The following is a 27,245-nucleotide window of genomic DNA, read 5'->3' on the forward strand; positions in this document are numbered from 1 at the left end:
ACAAATGTTTCTTTGGAGTACAAGAGGTGAAATATCTGGGTCATATTGTATCTCATGAAGGAGTTAAGGTAGACCCTAGCAAAATTAAAGCCATTAAGGAATGGAAATTCCCACATCCATAAAGCGTCTGCGAGGATTTCTCAAGTTGACAGGTTATTATCGCAAGTTTGTTAAGAATTATGGGAGAATAGCAACACCTCTAACAACATTATTGAAGAAAGATGCATTTTCATGGACTCTAGAAGCAACAAAGGCATTCGAACATCTTAAAGAGGCAATGTGCCAAGCACTAGTCTTAGCTACACCGGACTTCACAAAAACCTTTATTGTGGAATGTGATGCTTCAGGCAATGGAATTGGTGCTGTTTTAATGCAAGATGAAAGACCCATTGCTTTTTAAAGTCGTCCAATCAAGGGAAATTTTTTACACAAAGCTATTTATGAGAAGGAAATGTTGGCAATATTCCATGCACTTAAGAAATGGCGACCCTACCTAATGGGAAGACACTTCAAGGTAAAAACGGATCCTGATAGCCTTAAATACATTTTAGAACAAAGATTATCCTCTGAAGAGCAACAAATGTGGGTCACAAAGATGTTGGGTTATGACTTTGAAATCATCTACAAAAAAGGGAAGCAAAATGTGGTGGCAGATGCACTCTCAAGAAAGGATGAGGATGTGGAAGCATTGTTGTACGCCATTTCTATTATCCAACCAGATTGGATAAATGAAGCAAGGGAGGAATGGAAGAATGAAAAAGAAGTGTGGGCACCTATTCGAATGTTACAACAAGATTCTAGTATGTCTGATACATTTAGCTGGCAAAATGATTTGTTATGGTACAAATATTGCTTATACCTCTGTAATAATTCCCAGCTAAAACAAAAGATGCTTATGGAATTGCACACTTCTCCCTTAGGAGGGCACTCAGGATTTTTAAAAACTTACCACAGGGTTAAGAAGGAATTTTTTTGGGATGGCCTTCAATCAGATATTCAAAAATTTGTGGCGGAATGTTTGGTTTGCCAACAAAATAAAGTTGAAACAATTAAGACACTGGGTCTATTACAACCTTTATCCATTCCAAGCCAACGTGGGAGGAGGTTTCAATGGATTTTATCACAGGTTTACCCAAGTCTGAGGGAAAGAGTGTCATCATGGTGGTAGTTGACAAACTTACCAAGTATGCACACTTTTGTGCATTATCACATCCATTTAAAGCCAGTATAGTTTCCACTGCATTTATGGAAACAATTCAAAATCTACATGCACACCCAAAGATTATTGTAAGTGACGGAGATCCCATTTTCACTGGAAATTTTTGGACATAACTATTTTCTTGTCTTGGTACTCAGTTAGCTCATAGCTCATCTTATCATCCTCAATCTGATGGGCAAACTGAGATAGTAAACAAATGTTTGGAAGGATATCTTCGTTGCTTGGTATCTGATAAACAGACACAATGGGTCAAATGGTTGCCTCTGGCTGAATGGTGGTATAACACTTCCTTCCATATAGCAACAAAAATGACCCCATTTATGGCACTTTATGGGTATCAGCCACCATCCATCATATCATATTTAAGAGAAAATTCTAAGGTTCAAGCAGTGGAACATCACATTGAACATCAACAACAAGTCCTCCAACTCTTAAAGGATAACCTCGTGTTGGCACAGAATAGAATGAAACAACAGGCAGATCAACATCGTAGCGAAAGAAGTTTGATGTAGGTGATTGGGTATTCCTACAGCTACAACAATATAAGAAAATGTCCCTCAAGCAAGCTAAGAAGGATAATAAATTATCACCAAAGTATTATGGTCCATACAAGGTGTTGCAAAAGATTGGTACTATGGCATACAAATTGGAGCTTCCTGTAGCTTCTCGATTGCACCCAGTTTTCCATGTTTCATGTTTAAAGAAGGTTATAGGTGAAAAGCTCCCAGTTCAAACAATATTGCCAGAACTTGACAAGGAAGGAAAAATTATATTGGAACCGGAAGCAGTCACAGAAACAAGAACTCGACAGCTACGAAATCGATCAATTTCAGAGTATCTTATGAAGTGGAAAAACTTATCCGATGAAGATTCAACATGGGAGGATGAGCATTTTATACAGAAGCATCCAGAACTTCTCAAGCGTTGAGGACAACATTTTTTTGAAGGAGAGGGGCATGTTGGGTCCTTATAATACTAGTGATTACCCCATTACTATTGTAGTTGTAACCCTTATTAATATTGTTGTGCCCCTATTATCCCCATATTGTTATCACTGTGCCCCATAGAATCCCTCTATTGTTATTTTTGTGGCTTTATATTATTATTGTTAGGTCGACTGGGTTATATTGTGACTCCTTAGACTCCTATATATAGAAAGGAGGTTTTGTCATTTGAATAATCAAAGAATTGTTCATTTATATAATGTAAAGGAGGTTTCCCCCTCGAAGAGGCTGAATTCTAAGGCGTTGATCTATCTTTTCTATCTTTTCTTGAGTTGGTTTCATAACAGTAATTACCATAAAAGACCCCAAAATTTTTGTTTAGTCCATTTTTTCCACAGAATCACATATTGCCAAAGCAGAAATGGTGGGAAGACATGTTAGAAATTTTGTAAATTTATCCTCAGTAAAAGGTAAATTTTGGACTTTTTACCATAGTAAGATGAAGAGAGATGAACAGAGGTAAACGGGTTAAAGAGTATCAGATCAGGGTTAAAGAGTATCAGTAAAAATAGGGCAACCAACACCGAGTAACTGAAGAAGACAGCTGCAAGCCGAATCATAGGGCCTGCCTCTAGCACATTCAACAAAAACAAGAGCAGCACAACATCAGTTTATCTTTTTCCTATTTATCAAGACTAGTTGTTTCTATTTTCTTGTAAACTATTTTTAGTCATCCTAGATATTATCTCACTCTGTTATGAGATATTTGTTGTACAATTTTGAGCATAAATACCCCCTCAATTAGAGTATTGAAGGGTGGATTCCTAGACTTTGCTGTAATATTGATTATTTGGAATAAAGAGTTGTTGGAATCAACTATTGTATGGCTTACTAGATGAAGGATTGAAGCAGAGGACTTGTCACAGACTTCTTGAATCAACCACCGGATCAATAAGTCCTCTATATCTTGTGTCTTTAAAGTTTTCATGTTTATTATATCATCTATGTTTCACAATCTGAATGATAAAGAAAATATTTAATTTCAGAATATGCTTGATTGCACTTTGTTTTCAGTCATTATTGTTCTCCGTGGTTTCTTCAGAATTAGGATAAGAAGTGAAATCTTAATTGCTCCTGTTTCCTAATTCTTTCATGTTGATTATTTTCTAAAGAATAATTAAATGCTCCTTATCAGTAATTATTTAATTTCCCTCTTTAAATAGGTTGAAGGATTCTTAACTGCCCTTCACCCCATTTGAGCCCATTCCATCTGTTTCAAGTCTTTATTTGTTCCCTGTTTCACTACCTTGCTCTGTGAAGCCATCCTCTGTTAAGAAACCAAATCCAAAAAGCCACCTCCCTTGAATCCATTAGCCCAATGGCCTGAACTACTCTATCTTACCTCTCTGCTCTATTGAATCTCACTACCCAAACTCAAACAAAAATCCTACACTTCATAACTAGCCTAATACCTTTAAAAGCAAAGCTAAATCATAAAGAGAGAGCCCTCTCTCGATACAGAATGGATAGATTCTGTATCTAAAAGATTGTTTTATGGTTACCTTGGCCTCCTTTCCCTTTCTTACAACTTCTGGGAAAACATGAGTGATAACATCAATGGCGACTCCACTAGTGACCTGAATAATTTGTTTGTTACTATTGTTTTCTGTATAAGCTACAGACGAAGCCTGAAGTTAGCCAGGTAGCCTTTGAAATGCTTTTGCTTTACAATTGCAGAAATAAATGAATGCTACTTCAGACTATCTTCGGTCTAGCTTATAGATTGGACAGTTGGTTTCAAATACTTGATCAGTTCCTCTTTTCAAATAAGTCTTTAAAAAAGTTCAAAATTCCCACATCTAAAACTTCTTAGAAGAGACTGTTAAAGTTGTATTGTCAAAACTATTTCAAGAAAATACCAAAAATTCACCTAGAAACCTGGCTTCAGAAAGGATTCATTACACCAGATCAACTCCTGATCCAATCCACCACTTGTGTTTGAAAATCCTAATCTGATTCCTAGGATTCTTAGAAGATAAGAGAGCCAAGAAAATTCTTCTAGTTCTCGGCCTCTATACAGATCAAGATCTTGTTCTGTGAAGTGGATCTACCTTGAGGATGAGCCTTTTGATGAGTATTTGGAAATCTCTTCATTTGTGACCTTTTCAGAGTCTGGGTTAACCAACACAGTTCAAGATCCAATATTCATTGAAAATTTGCAGCTTGAAATTGTTACTTCACATCTTGACAGACATTTGCAGAACTCCATCCAATCTAGCTTACCTCTGAAAGAACACCAAACCTTTCTGTGATTACTATAGCTTCTCTAAGTTCACCATCATCACCTCAGACTTCCCAACCTCCAGCCACCCCTTCTACTCCTCCATCTACAACTCACATTCCCATTGTTATCCCTACTCCTCCAGTTGTCACATCTACTTCTGCAACCATTGCAAACCGATATACTCCCCTGCACTTACCTGCCAATCCAGGGGCTATGTGTTGGGTCCCTATAATACTAGTGATTACCCCATTACTATTGTAGTTATACCCCTTATTTATGTTGTTGTGCCCCTATTACCCCCATGTTGTTATTTCTGTGCCCCATGGAATGCCTCTACTGTTATTTTTGTGGCTTTATATTATTATTGTTAGGTCGGCTGGATTATATTGTGACTCCTTAGACTCCTATATATAGAAAGGAGGTTTTGTCATTTGAATCATCAAAGAATTGTTCATTTACATAATGTAAAGGAGGTTGCCCCCTAGAAGAGGCTGAATTCTAAGGCGTTGATCTATCTTTTCTATCTTTTCTTGAGCTGGTTTCATAACACTATGCCCCAAAATAATCAGAGTACAATCACTTCTTTTGAAAGTACTGGCACTTACACAACTCAACAACATACCAAGAAAATGACCGACTATTTTGAAATATATGAGGTTCATGTTGATGATGTTAGAATGAAAGTATTTGTTCAAAGTTTAACTAGAGATGTTAGAACTTGGTTTAGAGACCTCCCTGCAAATAGTATCAATGACCCACAAGCTCTTTATCAAACCTTCTTGAACAGATGGGAAAAGAAAAAAGATCCTCTCCACATTTTATCAAAATATGAAAACCTAAGAAGAGGCACACAAGAAACTCTCCAAGATTACTGTACCAGATTCAATAATGTCTACAATGCTATTCCTCAAAATCTCAGACCTCCTCCAGATTTGACCTTGATCAAATTCCCTGATGCATTTGATTCTAATATGGCATACCAACTTAGGGAAAGAGCTCCTCAAAACTTAGAAGAGATGCAAAGTATAGCTGTCAGCGTTGAGGCCAATCTGATTTCTAAACGATCTCAAGCCAGAGCTGAAAGGATGACACCTTTCAAAGAAGAACCTTCTGCCTTTGAATAGAAATTAGATGCTATTATTAAAGGAATGGCTAGGCTTGGAGATAGAGTAGAAACAATCGAGAGAAAATCCCCTTGGGATGGTCAACCAGGCAATACTAGGAGAAATCCAAATTTCAGGAAGAACCAAAATCCTAACACTGGAAAGACAGGGCCTAACCAAAATATTAGGCCCCCATTTCAAGAAAATTATGCTGAAGCTTCAACTTTTGATGAACCAACAGAAGACACTCAAATTAATTTGATGGGAATCAACAATGAAAAACAAGTTTTCTTGACCCAAGAGGATCAAGAAGATTAAATTCTTAAACAATTCCAAACTCAGACAGGTGGATCATTTGACTTTAGGGAGGGATATGATACAACCATTTATGAAGTCCACAAACAATACAATTTGAGGAGAAAAAGAATAGATGTCCCTGAAACCAATAAATAGAAAGATACCAAGCAGCCTAACAAAGGTAAGATCAATACCCCCCTATACATATTCTTTCTAGAACAGGTCCTAACCCAAATAATCCAATTTTTGAAGATGTATCAGATAATCAACCAACTAACAGACAACCTTCCACTTCTATTCCTTCTAAAGGAAATGTACAAGAGCCTCTAGGACTTGATTTGGAAACAACTTCAGCCCATAATCCCACTCCTAAAGAGGAGAGAAATGAAGAAAATCCAGCTGTCCGAAATATAAGAACTCAGACCGAAAAACCTTTTAATCTTGAGACAGAAGTAGGAAAACTAAAGATAGTTGTTCCATTATCAGAATTAGTTAAACATGATGTCTACAGAAGTCAAATCAGTAGATCACTCAAAATTTCTTTGAATGAAGATTTAGTAAACGTTTTTGATGACCAGCCTGAATTGATCTTTGGCCCTAGAGTAAATAGAAAAACAGTAGAGGGAGAAGTGCCTCCTTTCTATGTAAGTTTAAACATACATGATAAAATACTTCATAATGCCATGTTCTATTCTGGTGCTTCCCATAACTTAATGCCTAAATCTGTAATGGAGAGACTAGACCTTGACATCACCAGGCCATATAAAGACCTTTTCTCTTTTGATTCAAGTCAGGTTAGATGTTTGGGTTTAATAAAAGACTTATGTGTATCATTAGTCCAATATCCTGTGAAAACCATCTTAATGGACATAGTAGTAGCTGATATTCCGCCAAAATATGGCACGTTATTGTCTAGATCTTGGGGTGCAAAGCTTCAAGGATCTCTACAGTTAGACATGTCTTACGCTACTATTTCAATATTTGGTCAACCTAAGAACTGTACAGAGAAACCTTAATGAAGTATGTGGTAATTAGTCAGGAGAAACCTCAAAATTTCCCTATCTACTCAGTGCATTCAGATATGGATTCTTTTATCCTTTACAATGCTAAAATTGATCCCTCAACTGAAGCAATAGTTTTAGCAGAAAAAAAAGATGAAATTGCAAATAAAATGTCTAGTGTTCAAATACAAGAAATTTCTGAAAATCATGAAACATCAGATAAACTAGAAGAAACTAAAAAACCAGATCTCCCTATTAAACAGATCCCTAAATCTCCAAATACTAATTATGAACATGAAATCCTTTGGTACATAGAATTTTATGGTTTTGTGAACAAATTAGGAGCAGGAGAAGGAGCAGGATTTTGGGTGCACAATCTTGAAAACAATCATGCTGAAGGCCATGCCTACAGATTAAACTTTAGGTGCACTAATAATATGGCTGAATATGAAGCTCTATTGCTAGGTCTTAAACTGGTCAAGAAATTGGGAGCAACTAGAGTATCAGTCCTAGGAAATTCTGATTTAATCATTCAACAGATAAAAGGGAAGTTCTTAACAAATGATCCCAGATTAAGAGAGTATAGAGGAACATCTATAGAGATCCTCAATACATTTCTAGAAACTCAGCTTGCCAAAATCCTGTGAAAACATAACTTGCAAGCTCATAGCCTGGAAATGTTTGCCAGCAACTGTAAATTACCATTTGAACCAAATCATCAATTCGCAGCTAAAATTAGACACAGGCCAACCATACCCAACAATGTAAAGAACTGGCAAGTGTTTGACAGTGATAATCAAATCAACAATTTTTTAACCCTAGAAGAAGAATTTTCTAGCACTAACATAGATGTAGATACAGTTAGTGAGTCTGATCTAACAAATCAGATAGAAATGGACATTTCAACAAAAAGTGCAACTCAAATGCTTCATCCAATGAAATTTACCAAAAAGGAAATACAAGATCTTAAAGAAATAGACATTGATGAGATTATTGAAGGAGAATTTGACGTTATCAATTTGAAAGACAATCATTTGCCCAAAGGATTAACTCCTTTGGAAGATCTCTTTGATTTCAACGATATTCCAAAGAAACCCAAGATGGAACCTCTAAAAGTAGACATTGAAGACTATAACATAGGAATTGAAGAAAATCCAAAAATGGTAAAATTATCTGAATCTTTGCCCCCTGATAAAAAACTTAAGTATGTTGAACTAATCAAAGAATTCCAGGATGTTTTTTCCTAGAGCTATGAAGACCTGAAATCTTATGACACCTCTGTAATTAAGCATACAATACCCCTCAAGGAAAATCAAAAACCATTCAAACAAAAGCTCAGAAGAATTAACCTTGTACTGCTTCCTTTAATTAAAAAACAAATCAAACGAATGCATGATGCAGGGATAATTGCTCCAATCAGATTTTCAGAGCGGGTGTCTAATTTAGTTCCTACCAGGAAGAAAAGAGGAGAACTCAGATTATGTGTTGACGTAAGAAATGTAAACAAGTTTTCTTTGAAAGACAATTACCCTTTACCTACGATGGATCATATTTTACAAAGGGTAGTAGGTGCTACTAGGATTTCACTTTTGGATGGGCTTTCAGGTTATAATCAAATTCTGGTTCATCCTGATGACCATGAAAAGACTGCATTTACAACACCATGGGGTACATTCAAATATGTTAAAATACCATTTGGACTTAAGAATGCAGGGGCAACCTTTCAACAAGCAATGGACATAGCTTTTGCAAAAAGAAATTCATGATTTTCTGGTTATATATCTAGATGACCTGACTGTATTTTCTAAATCAGATCAGCAACATTTAGATCATTTGACACAAGTGTTTTTAAAATGCAGAAAGTATGGTATTTCATTAAATCCTAAAAAGTATTTGTTTGGTCTAGAAGAAGGCAAACTCCTAGGCCATATCATTTCCATAGATGGCATCAGAATTGATCATGTTAGAATAGAAGCCATTCTGCAAATACCCCACCCTAGAAATGTCAAATATCTTCAAGCTTTCCTAGGAAAGATTAACTTTTTAAGAAGATTCTTATCTAATTTGGCTGAATTAATTAGATTGTTGAACAATATGTTAAAAAAGGATTCAAAGGTTAAATGGACAATAGAAGCCAAACAAGCATTTGAAGAAATTAAAATGGCTTTGACTAAAACACTGATCCTTACAAGTCCAAAGTTTGATAGAGACATCATAATATTTTCATTTCCATCAAAACACACTATAGCAGTTGTTTTACTGCAAAATGATGATCAAGGATGTGAAAAACTCATAGCCTTTTTCAGTAAAGCACTTAGAGATGCACCTACAAATTACAAAATCATGGAAAAACAGGCTTTAGCACTTGTGAAAGCTATTAAAGACTTTAGAGTCTATATATTGTACTCCCACGTAATAGTTTATGTACCAAATGATGTTGTCAAAGACATTCTGACTCGGGATGGAATTGAAGGCAAACGAGGTAAATGGATAGCTATTATATTGGAGTATGATATTGAAATAAAACCTACAAAGCTTATAAAAGGACAGGGATTGGCTAAACTCATGACTGAAAAAAACTTTCAAGCCCAGGATATTAATGAACTCGATAATGAACAGGAGATGGTGGCTCCACAAATCAGCCAAGCCTTCTTAGAATCACCTTGGTATGTTGATATAACTCATGTATTATTAAACCTGCAAGCTCCTTGAGTGTTATCCAGAACAGAGAAAAGGTTTCTAAAGATGAAATCTTCAAAATTTTGTATTTTAGATAATGCTCTCTTTTGGAAAAATCATGAAGGTATTCTATTGAATTTTTTAATAAAAGAAGAAATTGACAAGGTTCTCAAAGAATTTCATGTAGGGGACTGGAGTGGACACCTTTACTGGAAATCGATTGCAGACAAAATCCTCAGAGCTGGATTTTATTGGCCAAACTTGTTCATTGATGTAAAGAAATTTGTCACTACTTGCCATAAATGTCAAATTTTTGAAGGCAAGAGAAAACTTTTACCTTTACCCCCTAATACCAATTTCCACTAAAAAGGCCTTTCAACAATGGGGTTTGGACTTCATTGGAGAAATACACCCTCCCTCTTCTGGCCAACATAAATGGATTCTTATTGCCACAGACTATTTCACCAAATGGATAAAAGCCATTCCTTCTAGACAAGCCAATGATACAATGATTATAGGATTCTTAGAAACCAACATATTGTCTAGATTTGGCTGTCCTAAAAAGATCATAACCGATAATGTTGCTGCCTTCAAGTCCAAGAAAATGATAAGTTTCTGTAACAAATACCATATCACTTTAGGCCATTCCACGGCCTATTACCCTCAAGGTAATGGTCTAGCTAAGTCTTCCAATAAAAGCCTGATTAATATTATTAAGAAATTGTTGGAAGAGAACAAGAAAAACTGGCACAAGAAACTTACAAATGCACTATGGGCAGACAGACTTACTACAAAATGATCTATTGGAACTAGCCCTTGTGAGTTAGTTTATGGCATGGAGGCCATATTTCCTTCATCTTTAGGAATTCCTATAATGAAACTACTACAAGAAGCTCAAGTGGAACCCAATGACATTCAAAGGAGAATAAATCAGACCATCCATTTGTAGCAAACCAGAGAAGAAGTGCATCAAAGATCCCAAGTGTTACAAGAAAAACTCAAGAAAATATTTGATAAAAGGACCAAAGCAGAATAATTCTACCTTAGAGACAAAGTTTTAAGGTGGGATTCCAGGAGAGAAGAAAAAGGAAAACATGGGAAGTTTGACTTCCTATGGAAAGGGCCATTTATCATCCAAGCATTGCAAGAGAACAATACTTACTTTCTGAAGAGTCTGGATGGCATAGAAACAGAAGAAGGAACAGTGAATGGTCGAATGTTGAAATATTACTTTGAGCCAGTTTTTTAATGTATTCTGACTTTAACATGTACATACCATATCCTTGATAATGTCACAGTTTGGATTGGATAGTAACTTACTGGAGTTGAAGCTCGAAGAGAAGGCCCTAAGCTTCACAAGTGTGTTGTCATACATACAATAAAGGAACCAACAGAAGGAGATTTCAGAGCATAGTCAAAGTTATGCAGAAGGCCATCTAACCTGCTGTTCTTGACTTTCCACCAGGGAAAGCCATCCCCAAGTGGAGCCACTGTTATGCTCCTATACCAATAGGTTTCATATTTCATGATTGACTTGATGAGCTCTATAATATTTTCATTCCTTTCCTTGTTGGAAAGGTTTTCCATATTATCAAAAAATCAAAAAATGTAAAAAATGTGAAGAGGGTATACCATAAAAGAAAAATCAAAGGGTAAAAGGAATAAAATGGTCGAAAAAATGAGTAGAAATGAACCCCAAATAAAGAAACAATAGGGAAGTGTGCACGTCTAAATGCCACTACGTTTTCATTTTCTGTAATAATCTGATTGTGTGCAGCTTGTTAATTTATGCCACAATTGACGAATGGCCAAACAGATTAATCTTGGCTAGTTCATATTTGAATTTCCTGTTTTAGAGATAGAGAATAAAATCTGACCAAACTGTTTAATCTTGGCAGATAAGTAGATAGGTAGAGTAAATAAAAAGGGGCTCAACAATTTAATCTGAGCCCTTGGATGTAATAAGTGCAGACTTAGGTAGGCTTTCCAGGTAAAGAAAAGAAGATTGATAAGGGTTTTCCAGTCTAAGTGCACCCAAATAAAGAAGGGAAAAATGCTAGCCTAAAGTTAGCCAGGTAGATGGTGTTGCAGAATGATACTTGTGATAGATTATGTCTCTAAATTTGTTAATCTTTATCTCTATCACAAGTGCAAGGCAAACATTATACTTGATGCAGCTCAGGCAAGACGAGGTTAAATAACTAACTTCCCTTCATACTTTGCCCTAATCATTCACTAATTTCCCATAAGTATTAAGGTCTGTGAAAAGACTTAGTGCTTAATATCACTCATAAAACCACTCAGTCCATTTCATAAAGTTTGCCTAATTGAATTCCTATTTTACTTAGAAAAATAACAAATGTTTCTCATATAAACCCTTTTTCATCCTGAGCCTAAGTTTAATTACAAAAGTCAATTTTTTTTATACTTAGTGCTTTCATTTTATTTCATATTAATTTTTAACATTTATTATATAAATCCCAAAAATTTTAAACCCTTCCCGTAATATATAAATATATTAAAAAATCCCCAAATATACATATCCCCTCCCCGGTTAATTATAACTGTAAAATAGTAAAGCTTTGTTTAAAAAGGATTAATAAATTTTTTTGAAATTTATTAAAAACCTCCTCGTCGCACAAACTACGGGATTAATTAACCATTTGGGTTAATTAATAACTATCCCCCCGACCAATCAAAATGCCCCCGATATGATTAAAACGTTGTTTATTATGCCAAGCACACTACATTAAATCCCCGCCATCTCCAACGCCCGTCCACCATCCAATCTCTACCTTTCCATCCGACGGTCGACGACGATATCACGACCCCCCTTACCACTCTGTTTTAACTCACGATCGCCTAGCGGTTTTCCACCTGTACATCCGCCACACGTCACCCATTCCATATGCTCGCTCGCCCTCCATCTAAAACCGCCCGACTCCAAAAGCAGTGCGATCAAACCACTTACCACCCTCCGTGTAACGACAAAATGTCACATCCCGCTGACGTCATCTGCCCAATAAATACAAAAGACCCGCCAAACTGAATTTCGTTAAAAAAACGATAAAATGTCATTTTCGATTTAATTTTCTACGTCCAAGCTCCCATGCAAAATAACGTCCGGTCAACTATTCAAGCATTTAGCCCACCACCCAGCCAAGAAACTCCAGCATTGCACTCTACAGCCCGTCGTTCAACCTGCAATTACACAGTTTACCTCCTTAATCCAGGTATTTTCCCAATTTACTCTGCAAACCTGCAATTTCAATTTTCCACTGAGAATTCTACTAGAGAAGGCTAAATTCAAGTTAAAGATAGTCTGTAATTACCATAAAGACCCCAAAACTACTATTTAGTCCATTTTTTCCAGAGAAGATCAAATTTCCAGAGCAGAAATGGTGGGAAGACATGTTAGAAATTTTGTAAATTTATCCTCAGTAAAAGGTAAATTTTGGAATTTTTACCATAGTAAGATGAAGAGAGATGAACAGAGGTAAACGGGTTAAAGAGTATCAGATCAGGGTTAAAGAGTATCAGTAAAAACAGGGCAGCCAGCACTGAGTAACTGGAGAAGACAGCTGCAAGCCGAATCATAAGGCCTACGTCCAGCACATTCAACAAAAACAGGACCAGCACAACATCAATTTATCTTTTTCCTATTTATTGAGACTAGTTGTTTCTATTTTCTTGTAAACTATTTTTAGTCATCCTAGATAGTATCTCACTCTGTTATGAGATATTTGTTGTACAATTTTGAGCATAAACACCCCCTCAATTAGAGTATTGAAGGGTGGATTCCTAGACTTTTCTGTAATATTGATAATTTGGAATAAAGCGCTGTTGGAATCAACTATTGTATGGCTTACTAGATGAAGAATTGAAGCAGAGGACTTATCACAGACTTCTTGAATCAACCACCGGATCAATAAGTCCTCTATATCTTGTGTCATTAAAGTTTTACTTTTTATTATATCATCTATGTTTCACAATTTGAATGATAAAGAAGAGATTTAATTTCATAATATGCTTGATTCCACTCTGTTTTCAGTTGTTATTGTTCTTTATGTTTTCTTCAGAATTAGGATAAGCAATGAAATCTTAATTGCTCCTGTTTCCTAATTCTTTCATGTTGATTATTTGCTAAAGAGTACTTAAATGCTCCTTATCAGCAATCATCCAATTTCCCTCTTTGAATAGGTTGAAGGATTCTTAACTGCCCTTCACCCCATTTGAGCCCATTCCATCTGTTTCAAGTCTTTATTTGTTCCCCTTTTGACTACCTTGCTCTGTGAAGCCATCCTCTATTAAGAAATGAAATCTAGAAAGCCATCTCCCTTGACTCCATTAGCCCAATGGCCTGAACTACTCTATCGTACCGCTTTTCTCTGTTGAATCTCACCACCCAATCTCAAACAAAACTCGTAAACTTCATAACTAGCCTAATACCTTTAAAAACAAAGCTAAATCATAAAGAGAGAGCCCTCTCTGGATACAAATTGGCTAGATTCTGTATCTAAAGGATTGGTTTGTGGTTACCTCTGCCTCCTTTCCCTTTCTTACAACTTTTGGGAAAACTTGAGTGATAACAAATACCATACAACATAATTGGGTTCTAAATATAAGGATGTAATGCATACCTTTTATGTCTGTTGCACATCATGGAGTTCAAAATATTGCTCCATCAGTAGTATTCATGTTACTGTATCCTGGCCATCAAACTTCCTCATATCAATTTTTAGAATGTGGTGGCTATTAAAACGAACATTGGAGTCTCTAAAATAATAATTCATATTTCTTTTGTTCTTCTCATGAGTTTCATGGAATACCTTTGTTAGGTCAATTTACTACGTAAACTAACACAAGTGTTTTACTTTTCAATCCAGGTTTGTAGACTTGGAAGCACGTCCAAAGTATATGGATTTCAACTAATGTCAATTTAGGATGCAAAGACTACAATGTTAAAGGAAATTCATATTAAAAATATATATTCTAAGTTTTAAAAGACTAAAAAGTTTCTGGTTCAAGATGCACCAAGCAAGAGAATGGGCTCCTAACTTAGGAGGTCCTGGTTGTCCTTCCTCATAGTACTATCCCCAAGAAGAGAAACTAAAGAGCAGTGGTTTTTGATGTGTAGATAGAAAAAGAAGGGGCTCCTAAATTAGGAGGTCCTAGTTGTCCTTCCTCATAGTTCTACTCCAATAACATTACCATTTCATCAAATAAAAACTGGAATTCAAGAAATAATACAGGAAATGGAAAAATGATGATTTTAGTTATGATTCATAACTTGATAGAAAGAGAATTTAACTTAAATCCTTCTTTTTCCTTTCATATGAAAATTTGAATTTAAACTAACACCATCCAAAAATCACAAAAAAAGCATGACACATCTAACTAACTGAATCATAAATTTGAAACAAGAAATATTGAAATTAATGTTATGCTAATTCAATCAAAGTGTACTTAGCTTGGTATGGGGGCCCTCCAACCTTTCCTTGTACACCTAAGGAACTCTCAGCTATAACTAACTTATGAAAACATCCACAACATGAACAACAACTAGAAAAATAGAAATTATTCTTCAAATTATCAGAAAGTCTCCAATAGTCTGAATAAAAATTACATACTTGAATGTTCCATAAACATAGTTTAAATAAGCAAATCATAAAAAAAAAATTGCTGAAATGACTCTAACAATCTTATCTATACTAATCCATACATTCAGGTCGAACTCATAAAGTATGTTTCACAAAATTAGGATAAATCCTAAAAAATAATATTCTACACCTTTTTAATACGGATTTCTTAATGGCGGGTCAAGTTTGATCAACACTGACCGAGCTTGTGTTTGCTCAGTTTGACTCAACCAATAGGTGTTCCTTCATCCGTGGTTCCCAATATTTCTAAATATGTGCTCATATCTCGTCCAGGTTTCCTGCACATATGACTAATGGAGTTATTATGGGAATTTTAATGCAGTCCAAGTTTACTCTCAAAACCCAATTTTTACAAAAATTTCTAAAAATTGAAAAACTTAATTTAGTTACCTGAATATGAAAAATAAGAGTAAAATGAAGCATATGTAAGTGAAATATGATGGAATATGGTGGTAAATGGATGGGCTTATGATAGAAAAAATGACCAAAATTAAGGGTCAACATCTCCCCTTTGCTGGTGTTCAAGCATGTCTTCATGCTTGCTTCCTCTGTTTGGACCTTCTGATTAATGATGCCCCTATTGTACCTAAACCTATAGCCTCTTCCTGTGCAGCTTGAACTAGAATATCAATGACCTCATGTTCCTCTGTTTTGTAGATGTCAGTTTTTACTTTTTGTTTTTCATATTTATATTGCCATAACTTCTTCTCCTTTAGCCATCTATATGCTTGTTTGGAAAAGAGCATATTTTGAGTTTCAAGATTTTTTATTTTCTTGTTCAATTTCTTGTTTTCTTTGACTATGTTTTTGTTGTTTTATTTGTACATTTTGTTCTCCCTCTTCAAGTGTCTTTCCATGATTTTGCTGTCTTCTAGCTCACTTGTCAACTTTGCTATTTTCTTAAGATATTCCTCATTGTGCAATTCTCTGGATTCTTCCCTTGCCTCTTTGGCATATGAATGAGATTAGGTGGCTCGTACCGAAGCATCCTCAAAATAAGATCATTTTTCAATTGGGTCTTCCAGAAATTCCTCCTCCGAACTCTGTATAATCTCATCAAATTTTTTTTATGTTTGTGGAGGTTGAGTTTCAATAATCTCAATTCTTGGGTCTTTCCCTTGGTTGCTTGGTTCTTCTTGTGATTGTATTCTTGATCTCCTAGGAATGGACAAAAATGGTTTTTCTTACTCAATCATAACATCATCTTGCTTCTTTTTCAATCTTGTCGTAGGATATAAAGGAGAAATCATGAAACTTTTTGTGACATGTAATTTCTCAAACCTTTCCTCATTCCCTGTTATTTGTTCTTCAAAGTGATGTTTGGCCAAAAACTCTTTCCACAGTATCCCTTTGTTTCTTACTTGATACTCAACAAGTATCTTGACTAATCCATGATGATAGATATTAGCTTCTTTAGCTTCTATTTTGTTTTTGACATTTTATATCATTTTAGTTAAGCTCCTTGAAAAGAGGTACGAAATGTTGATTTTATAGTCTCCCTTGATATGTTGAAGAAATTTTATATGATAAAGGTAGGCTATACTATACCTATTGTCAAGAGTAAAATATTTTCGAATGACCAAAACCAATTCTGACCATGGCTCTCTGAACCAATCTCTTGGAATTACTTTTGTTCTATCAAAGGTCCCCTTTGTTTTTCTAGGAAAAAGGTCCATCCTTTCTCCTTAAAATGCAAACCTTTGTGATATACTTATCCTATCAAAGGAAGTTCCAATGCTTGAAAAAGGAAAGTTGGGTTCACTTCTATAGGAAGTTCACCCACTTTGGTTTGCCCATTTTGAAAAATTTCTATGAATTCTTTTGTGATTTTGTCATTGTGGCCATTAAGCTTCCTAAGGCACCCCAATAGTTCTACTTGGAATAATTTATCCACTTCATTATTACTCTAATTTTCTACTTTGAAGTCTTTGGGTTCAAATTTTGCTCCCATTTAGTTAAAATTGGCAACTAGGGCCAAACTCCATGTGTGTCATCTTATTTATGGCAGATGATATTTTTATTGGATCCCTCTCATCGAGAGGTGTAGGATTGATCTAAATATCATCTGATTCTGATAAGTATTCATGGAGTTATGTATTTATTTATGTTATAAGACAAATTGTCAAGTCAGCCAGCAACTAGAGTAGGCTCATAAGCCCAATAGTCATGTCTATTCATTGTCTATGTTTTACTCTAAATTGGTGAGGACTTGAAGTCATTTGGGAGATACATTCTTGAGGTGATCTCGCCCTCTCCACATTTTGGGTTTTTTTTGGCGAAAGAGAGAGACACCAAAAGTAATACTCTAGCCTACAATACTTAGAGGAGAAGGTATTAAACGCAGCGGAGGAAAGGCTATTAAACGCAGCCCTAAATCCCAGCCACGTGAAGCCCCAAACGTAGTGATGAACTACAGCCATATGTAGCCCTAAACGTGGGTACTAATACACTGTCCAAACAGCCCTAAATGCAGTCATAAAGGGTAGCCGCAGTGATATGAAGGAAGCCGCAGTCATAAAGGGTAGCTACCGTGATATAGAGAGAGCCTCAGTCAAATACGCAGTAGGGTATTGACTACACCATGGTTTTAGGTGTAGTCATGGCCTCATAAAGGACGCAGCAATCATTGACATTCTTGGAATCCTGTGATGTACATTGTATGCAGATCTAGCAGTGTAGATCAGGCTACCATGTAGAGTGGATCTGGCAGCGTAGATCAGGGCATAGAGGCTCCAGTCATGCAGTTCTTGAAGTCTTTTATATGCAGGGATATTTATGTGCAGTCATTCATGGAGATAGTTATATGCAGTCAATGGAGACTCTATATGATGCAGGTCATGGAAACATCTATAATCAGTCATGGAGACACCTTGTACACAGTCATGGAGACAACCATACACTGTCATGGAGACATAACAGTCTCAGGCATACTTGTGAAGACAAGAGTCTTGAAGTGAAACTCTTTGTCTCGGCCTACAGTCATAGTCCTATCATAATTATGATGAGAAGGATTCTAGTGATCCCACAGAAATGCGTTGTCATGACCTCGGCATAGTGATAATAAAGAATGACAAGAATGAACGGTCTCATATCATGATGCTACATAATCTACAACAGGTGCAGTTGCAAGGCCTAAAGAATATGAAGAGACCATCTCTATAGTAATCTCAATAAAGAGCAACATGAAGAAGAATAGGGCTGCATGATGATAGAATATGCAACATAATGAGCATCATGATGATGGATGAGACAACATGCTGATGTATGACCAGCATGATGATGGATGAGATAGCATGCTGATGTATGAGCAGCATGATGATGGATGAGACACCATGCTGATGTATGAGACAACATGATGATGTATGATGCAGCATGATGGGCATGATAAATAATGAGTAGCATGATGATGAGAGCAGGAGCAGTTTAGTCATCAAGGTTCAACACATGTGACAGTACAGCATGGTGTCACATAGTTATGTGCAGTAAATGGACAAAAGGTAGCACTATGATAGGTGAAGGAGTCACGTTAGAGAATAATTTGAAGAAATTTGTCTTCAACTGATCTCATGCAATATCAAAAGTCAAAATCTCTATTGTAAATGTACTATCTCTCTCGCTTTCTTTGCAGAACTTTGAAGAATATAAATGAAGAATTGATCAAAGGTTTCCCCACATTGGGGTTGTCCCTAGCTGGCACCACATCTTGTGTCCTCTTGCCTTGGCTTGTCTTCTATGATTTATATTTATGTTCTATTTGGAGTTTATTTTAATGCTGATGTGATTGCTAATTGTGAAAATTTAGATAAATTGTTGTAGCATAGAACATACCTAAACTTAACATGGTATCAGAGCTGAGGTGAAGACAATGGCCAAGCAAGAGTGAAAGAGCAATCACCAAAGATAGGGCAAAAGGATCAATGGGTTCCACATCTTTCTTCTAAGTTCACCAAGGGTGAAGTCGAAGTAGAGCATATTATTAGAATGGCATAGCAGAAGTTTATGATGGCCCATTTAAAGATCACTTCATTGGAAGACCGGATCTCAGGGTGGAAGGAAAGACAAATTACTAGTTCAGCCATTATGCGAAGAAGTGTCCAAATGGCAGGGACACATCACTTGATGATCATTTTAGGAACATCTTCAATGATCAAAAGAATGACAAGTAATACAGTTCATCAAGGAGAAATGGTTGACTCTTTAAAGAAAGTAAGGAACCCCATGTATGAAGAATCAAATATTGTTTCTAATAAGATAAAGAAGTGTTATCTTGTAATGGCCCTCTCCTTCAGATTCTTTGGGAATCTAGCTTATTGATTGTAGTGCTTCAACGCACTTCATCAGATAGAAGGGTGCACTCTCTAATTTGGGAGGGATGGAAACTATCGTGGGATTATACTTGGAGCCGATGCCACCTATCCTGAAAAGGGTGTAGGGAATGTTACCTCTCAATTGAATGAGGGTAACTCGATTCATTTACAGAATCTCCTATATATACCTGATTGCAAGAAGAACTTGGTGTCCATTTTAGGAATGGAAGTTGAAGGTTTTAAGGTGGAATTCATCGATAAAAAGGTACGTGTTTGAAAATAGAATTTTCAAAGATGTTTTTGAGTTTAGGGTTGTATTAAGTCCACTGGGGACCATGTCCATTAACACATAGCACTGGAGGTTTGTGAGTCAGATGGTGACAGGGAATCCTGAATTCAAAAAGAGCATGAAAGTACATGTCTGAGATGTACCGAAGGAAAGTCTTAGAAGGGGACCATTCCCCTCATGTAGCAGGTCCACAGGTTTCGAACAACCAGTAGAGTTTGAGATTCATGAATGGGATTCTCATGTTTACAGGTGGAAGAAATCCCTCTATGGCTTGAAGAAAAACACTCCGAGAATAGTATGAGAGGATTGATAGTTGTTTGATGAAGTTGAGATTCACTAGGAGTGAAACTGATCCAAACCATTACCCGAAGGTTGTGGATGATGGACCTCTCATATCAGCACCGTATGTAGACGAACTATCTCAAACATGTGCAGACCCTCTCATTTGCAGAAGTAAGAGGGAGTTGGATTCCGGACATATGTTTTGCAGTTAGCATGGTGAGTTCATATTTGGTTGAGCCTCATTGGATTGGTGCTAAGAATCTTCTGAGATATCTTCGGGGCACAACCTCTCATGGATTGAGATATACTGCCAGAAATATGAAAATTGCATGATTATTTGAATGCTGAGTGGGCAGGTAGTGTGGAGGATCACTAGAGCACTTCTCAGTGCTAGTTCTCTTTGGATTCTGCTTCGATATCATGGACGAGCAAGAAGAAGAAGTTGATTTTTATAAGTACCACCGAGACCGGATACATAACTATGAGTAAGAACTCATATGAAGTTGCCTGGTTGTGAAAACTCTTCAGTGAGTACACATGATGAATATCACCATGATTCTCTATGACAACTAGAGGTGGGATTCGATTTTTGAGGAATCTCATATTGCTCCAGTAGATAGATATCAGATACTGCCTTATCTGGGATATGGTAAGTCGATGAGCAAGGAGGCTCCATCACACTGAGATGATGTATACGTCACTACACTTTGTCAGAGCCATAGGGAGAGGTCAAATTTGTGAATTTTCCGGAACGACTTGGAGTCATTGAGAGGCCCTTTTAAAAGGGTACTACATGTTGCATACATTGAGCTCTGGGAGCTATGGGGATTGCAGTTCTTACTAGAGCAACATATGACCACAGGTTGACTCAACCTCCCTTGGTGGTGTGCACTGGGACAAGATGATTCGCTCTCTTGTGGGACATGATGATTCGCTCTCCTGTGGACAGGATGATTCACTCTCTTGTGTAGCAGGATGATTAGTTCTCCTGTGAGGTCTAGATGATGTGTTCTCCACGATGATTGTGTAATAGGATGATTAGTTCTTTTGTGAGGATAGGATTGATTAGCTCTCTCATAAAGACATCCTACCCTTGTAGTCTGGGACTCATGGGAAGTACCTCTCATTTGATCAATGAGTAGGGAAATGATGATAGGGACCATAGTAGTACCGATTGATGCATCGCTATATCTACCAAACTCCCTATGCTAGGATGACCTTCATTGATCTAGGATCAATGAGTACTAGTCTGGGGTCATTGGTAGGAGTTGTACCCCCTATGACACTAACTTCGGGTCAGTAGAGGACTGGTCTGGGAGCAGTGGTACATACTCTGAGACTAACTTCGAGTCAGTAGAGTACTGGTCTAGGACCAGTGGTAGGAGTTGTACCTACTATGCGACTGACTTCGGGTCGGTTGAGGACTAGTCTGGGACCAGTGGTACACACTTTGAGACTAACTTCGAGTCAGTGGAGAATGGTATGAGACATTATCGATCAATTATTCTTCTTCATGGTTCAGCAGAGCAAAGCTGAGCAGAGTAGTACAGGGTACTAATGGTAGAGATAGTACAATCAGACATATGGATCAGCGAATGGAGTTCTCCCTAGTTGAGAGGGAGTGTTAAAATTAGCAACTAGGGCAAATTCCATGTGGGTCATCTTATTTATGGTAGCTGATATTTTTATTGGATCCCTCTCATCGAGAGGTGTAGGATTGATCTAAAGATCATTGGATTATGATAAGTATTCATGGAGTTATGAATTTATTTATGTTATAAGACAAATTTTCAAGTCAGCCGGCAACTTGAGTAGGCTCATAAGCCCAATAGTCATGTCTATTCATCATCTATGTTTTACTATAAATTGGTGAGGACTTGAAGTCATTTGGGAGATACATTCTTGAGGTGATCTCCCCCTATCCACATTTTGGGTTTTTTTTGGTGAAGGAGAGAGACACCAAAAGTAATACGCTAGCCTACAAATCTTAAAGGAGAAGGTATTAAACGTAGTGGAGGAAAGGCTATTAAATGTAGCCCTAAATCCCAGCCACGTGAAGCCCCAAATGCAGTGATGAACTACAGCCATATGCAGCGCTAAACGCGGGTACTAATACACTGTCCAAACAGCCCTAAATGCAGTCATAAAGGGTAGCCGCAGTGATATGAAGGAAGCCACAATCATAAAGGGTAGTCGCAGTCATAAAGGGTAGCTGCCATGATATAGAGAGAGCCTCAGTCAAATACGCAGTAGGGTATTAACTACACCATGGTTTTAGGTGTAATCATGGCCTCAAAAAGGACACTGCAATCATTGACATCCTCAGCATTCTGTGATGTATGCGTATCTGGCAACGTAGATCAGGCTACCATGTAGAGTGGATCTGGCAGCATAAATCAAGGCATAGAGACTCCAGTCACGCATTTCTTGAACTTATTTATACGCAGGGATATTTATATGCAGTCATTCATGGAGATAGTTATATGCAGTCAATGGAGACTCTATACGATGTAGGTCATGGAAACATCTATACTCTGTCATGGAGACACCTTATACACAGTCATGGAGACATCCATATGCTGTCATGGAGACATAACAATCTCAGGCACACTTATGAAGACAAGCGTCTTGAAGTGACACTCTTTGTCTCGGCCTACAGTCTTAGTCCCGTCATAATTATGATAAGAAGGATTCCAGTGATCCTAGAGAAACAAACTTTCATGACCTCAGCATAGTGATAATAAAGAATGACAAGAATGAACAGTCTCATATCATGATGCTACATAATCTACAACAGGTGCAGTTGCAAGGCTTGAAGAATATGAAGAGTCCATCTCTGTAGTAATCTCAATAAGGAGCAACATGAAGAAAAATAGGACTGCATGATGATAGAAGATGCAGCATAATGAGCAGCATGATGATGGGTGAGACAACCTGCTGATGTATGAGCAACATGATGATGGATGAGACAACATACTGATGTATGAGACAACACGATGATGTATGATGTAACATGATGGTCATGATAAATAATGAGTAGCATGATGATGAGACCAGGAGCAACTCAGTCATCAAGGTTCAACACATGTGACAGTACAACATGGTGTCACACGGTTATGTGCAACAAATGGACGAAAGGCAACACTATGATAGGTGAAGGAGTCACCTTAGAGAATCAGTTGAAGCAATCTGTCTTCAACTGATCTCATGCGATATCAAAAGTCAAAATATTGACCTCTATTGTAAATGTACTATCTCTCTCACTTTCTCTGCTGAACTTTGAAGAACATAAAAAAAGTATTGATCAAGGGTTTCCCCACATTGGGGTTTGTCCCTGGCTGGCGCCACATCTTGTGTCCTCTTATCTTGGTTTGTCTTTTGCGATTTATATTTATGTTCTATTTGCAGTTTACTTTAATGCTGATGTGATTGCTAACTGTGAATATTTAAATAAATTGCTCTAGCATAGAACATACCTAAACTTAACACATTTTCATATTCTCTATATGACAATTAATATAACCTCGCCCGGTAAATAATCTCATTATGAATATAACAAGAAAAATATTCCTTATTCATGCAATAATAATCACGGTAAATGCACTTACAAGATCTCTTTAGCTTTGAAAAGAATGAGACTACTTCGTTTGCCTATAAATCTTCAATTTCCCTGACTTCTGTTGCAAACAATATCAAAAGAAGGTCCTCTGTTTGTAAATCTGAGTGAAGAAAAATTCTAATTGCGTGAAAGATTATAAAAATATCTCTACTGTCAAAATAAAATCTCTCACTGTTTTGCAAATCATGTTTAAATCTCTCTTTGTTTGCAAAATTTTCTCAGAAAAACCCTCTCTCCTTTTTAAAAACTGTGTACTATGTATTAAAATGATGTTCTCTATATTTTTATGTGCAATGTTTTGACACAAATTTCATGAGAAACTCATGTTTTTTTTTATACCTGAACTGCAAGAAGATTTGTAGAAAAGTTGTAGAAACTCATGGAAAATTTTAAGGGCTAGTGTTCCCTCAGTGGGCTAATTTTCCATGATTTTTCCACTAAAAAAATTCACCAATTTCCAATTTTTATAAAACATGATTCACCCAAATTTTATAATATAAAATTATTTTACCTTAAAAATCGCCAAGATTATATAGAGACTATATATAAAATCATTATAAATTTGAATAATTTTACAAGTATATCAATAAACATTTTATAGTTTACATATTAGGGATTAGTGAGGGTCGCTAATGTTTTTAAACTTCACAAAAATTTTCCATCCTTAAAATTTTCCTTGGTAATAAGTAGAATTGTACCACCACTTAACCGGACGTCATGATTAGAAACACTTATTATATTTATATGTTACACAACAATCAAATTAAGCTTATGATGTTTTTTTATTAACCTTTCGTTTCAGGATGCTAGAGTGGTCGATCAAAGAGGATGTACAACATCTTGGCGGTGGTTGTATGCCATCTTCGAAATGGTTGCGTGACATCTTGGTGATCGTTTGTTAATGGGGATATATGACGTGGATGTATAGTGCTCTGTCGTTGGCTATATAGTGGAATTGATTTCTTTATGAAAAGTACAATACTCAGGTAAACTATAATAACATGGTTAACTAGCTTTAATAACAATATTACACAATAATATTTAAGTCATCAATAAATATTTTATAAAAATAAATATGAATATAAGGATTTTACACTTGAAAAAAACTCTAACTTATTATAACAAAAATACCCATTAGAAATTCATAACCCTTTTTAATTCATGACTCTTTTATATATATATATCCTTATCTTTTAAAAGTGGCATAAACTAACTTTAACTTTTCATTAATATTAATATATAAATAATATTATAATCCAATTTTTTATAAAAACATTTTTATAAATTTCTTAAAATCTTCTATGAAAATCCGGATGTGGAGACACTTGTAACAAATCACTACAATCAAACTTCCCATGAAAATATCCGAGACGAGTTCTTCCATTTTTTTTGTAAGAAGGTTCCTATGTGCCACGTTCTTCGACGAAGTCACTATAGCAAAAGTTTCTCTCAGAATATCCTCGCGAAAGTTCGCATAGGCTTAGAAAACCTTTCCTCTAAGGAAGCCTTTACATAGAAGCAAATTTACCCCACTTCGAAGTATAGTGAAGCCTCTTTTCGGGAACACTATGAAAATACATTTGCTTTGCGAATATTATGAAATACATTTACATTATACTCCATGGTCTAGCTCTCATGCCTGGTACTATGCAACGAGTTTCCATGGTGGCTTTCAATACATTATGTAACGAGTTTCCATGTTATAATATAATCTTTTTAGGTGTAGCCCAATGTATATAAAGGAAAAACATTATGTCATTGTAGCATCCCGGCAATAACCTTGTAACGGCTTGTAGGGGGTGGAGGAGGGAACGGAACTTCCGCGGAAGGTGACGTATAACCAGCAGTGCATGTGCATTGAACACAATTCCTATTTATTTATGGCCATCAACCTAATCTCCTCGCATCAATTTTCTTTAAAACTATCATTCCCTCCTGCGCACAAAATGCTGCTGCTCAGAAGTTTTCCTAACTTGATGTTCATGGGTTCGGCTCCTTCCCATTCAGAGTCCAGAACAGAACTGGATCTACCCATTTGGAATTTGAATAGATCTGTAAATAACATTTCGGGATATGGCAATTACAATCCTTATCTACACCTGAGGGATGGCACAAATGGAGTGCGATTGTTCTGCACTTCGAGAGCTTCCAGATTGGCTCATGTGTCTGAGTGTAAGTCTATGAATGGAGGCTCTGGCATTAAAAGAAGAGGAGGAAATTGTGAACCAGACGATGATGAAAATTCCAAGAACAGCAGAGATATGTATTATCAAACTATAATGGAAGCAAATCCTGGCAACCCACTTCTTCTCAGCAACTATGCCAAGTTTCTGCATGAGGTTACCAGTTTTGGCTTATGGTTGAAATATTATTTCAGTTATACCAGTTACAATTATACGCATGGAACGTTTAATTGTATCAGTCATGACATAGTTAGCATTAAGTTATCATTTTTCCATTAGGTTTCGACAAACATGATTGAAATATTGGCTTGGACGGATTTATTTATGGGTTTACTTATATTGAATTGTATGTATGTTAGGTAATAGGTGCAACATAATATGGAGAAAGCAGAGGAAAGCTATAAAATGGCCATATTGGCCAGCCCTGGAGATGCAGAAGTTGTCTCACTGTACGCAAATTTCATATGGGAAACATATAAGGATGCAGCAAGTGCCGAACTTTACTTCGATCAAGCACTGAACCTGGCGTCCCCTGATGACTGGTAGGATTCCAGATTCCTTTTCTTTACGCTTTTGTAACTCTGCGTTCAAGTCTCAGTTTATGGCTTCAACTTTCTTATTGACTCCATGCGTGTGTTAGATCATGGTCAGGCTGCACCTCACAAATTAAATTCAATTTGACCAACTAGGTCTTTATTTTTTGCAGCTATATTCATGCATCTTATGCTCATTTCTTATGGAATTGCGAAGAGGACGAGGAGGATCACAAAGATGGTCCTGCTGATTTGCAAAGTGTGATAGCTACGAATTATGGTGGATCAGTATCTGCTGCTGCTGCTTGAAGTTATAGGGTCTATGAATAGCGAAGTAATAACATGAAGAATAAGTCGTGAGATTAGTTATATCTGATTTGGAACATATGGTGACGTGAGATTAGTTATATGTGATTTGTACATATGGTGTCGTGAAATTAGTTTTATCTGATTTTGTACATATGGTGGTTTAGTTACACTTGGAGTCTCAATTCCTTCTTAGGTTTCACAGTAGATGCCACATTTTCATTACGATTTTTCTTTACTAATTCAAATTTAGTTGATGCCACATTTTCATTACGATTTTTCTTTACTAATTCAAATTTAGTTTCCTTCGCACTAGCAATTGACTAATTCAAATTTGTTTTCCTTCTCATGGGTAATTAACTCTGATTTGTTGGCAACGCTTCTTGCTGACAATCCTCCTCCTGTTGCACTACTTCTATTGTATCGAATTTCACTTGTCCGTAGCTATTGTGGAGAGTTTGATAGTTATCATGTTCTTTAATGCAAGATCTTTGGCACCATTGACAATCGAATTATCTAATTCTTCACTGTAAACTAGT

At 36.5% G+C, this 27,245-nt stretch overlaps 1 pseudogene; it reads left to right on the top strand.

Annotated features, from left to right (window-relative positions):
• The window catches only part of LOC149263638 (uncharacterized), a 286,259-nt pseudogene extending 259,550 nt beyond the window's left edge, over window positions 1–26,709 (top strand).
• The last annotated feature ends 536 nt before the right edge of the window (window positions 26,710–27,245 follow it).

Source organism: Pinus tabuliformis, chromosome 6 (genome assembly GCF_031772625.1).
Source record: "Pinus tabuliformis cultivar Carrire ecotype Pingquan chromosome 6, CPIR1, whole genome shotgun sequence".
In the NCBI taxonomy this organism is placed as follows: domain Eukaryota; kingdom Viridiplantae; phylum Streptophyta; class Pinopsida; order Pinales; family Pinaceae; genus Pinus; species Pinus tabuliformis.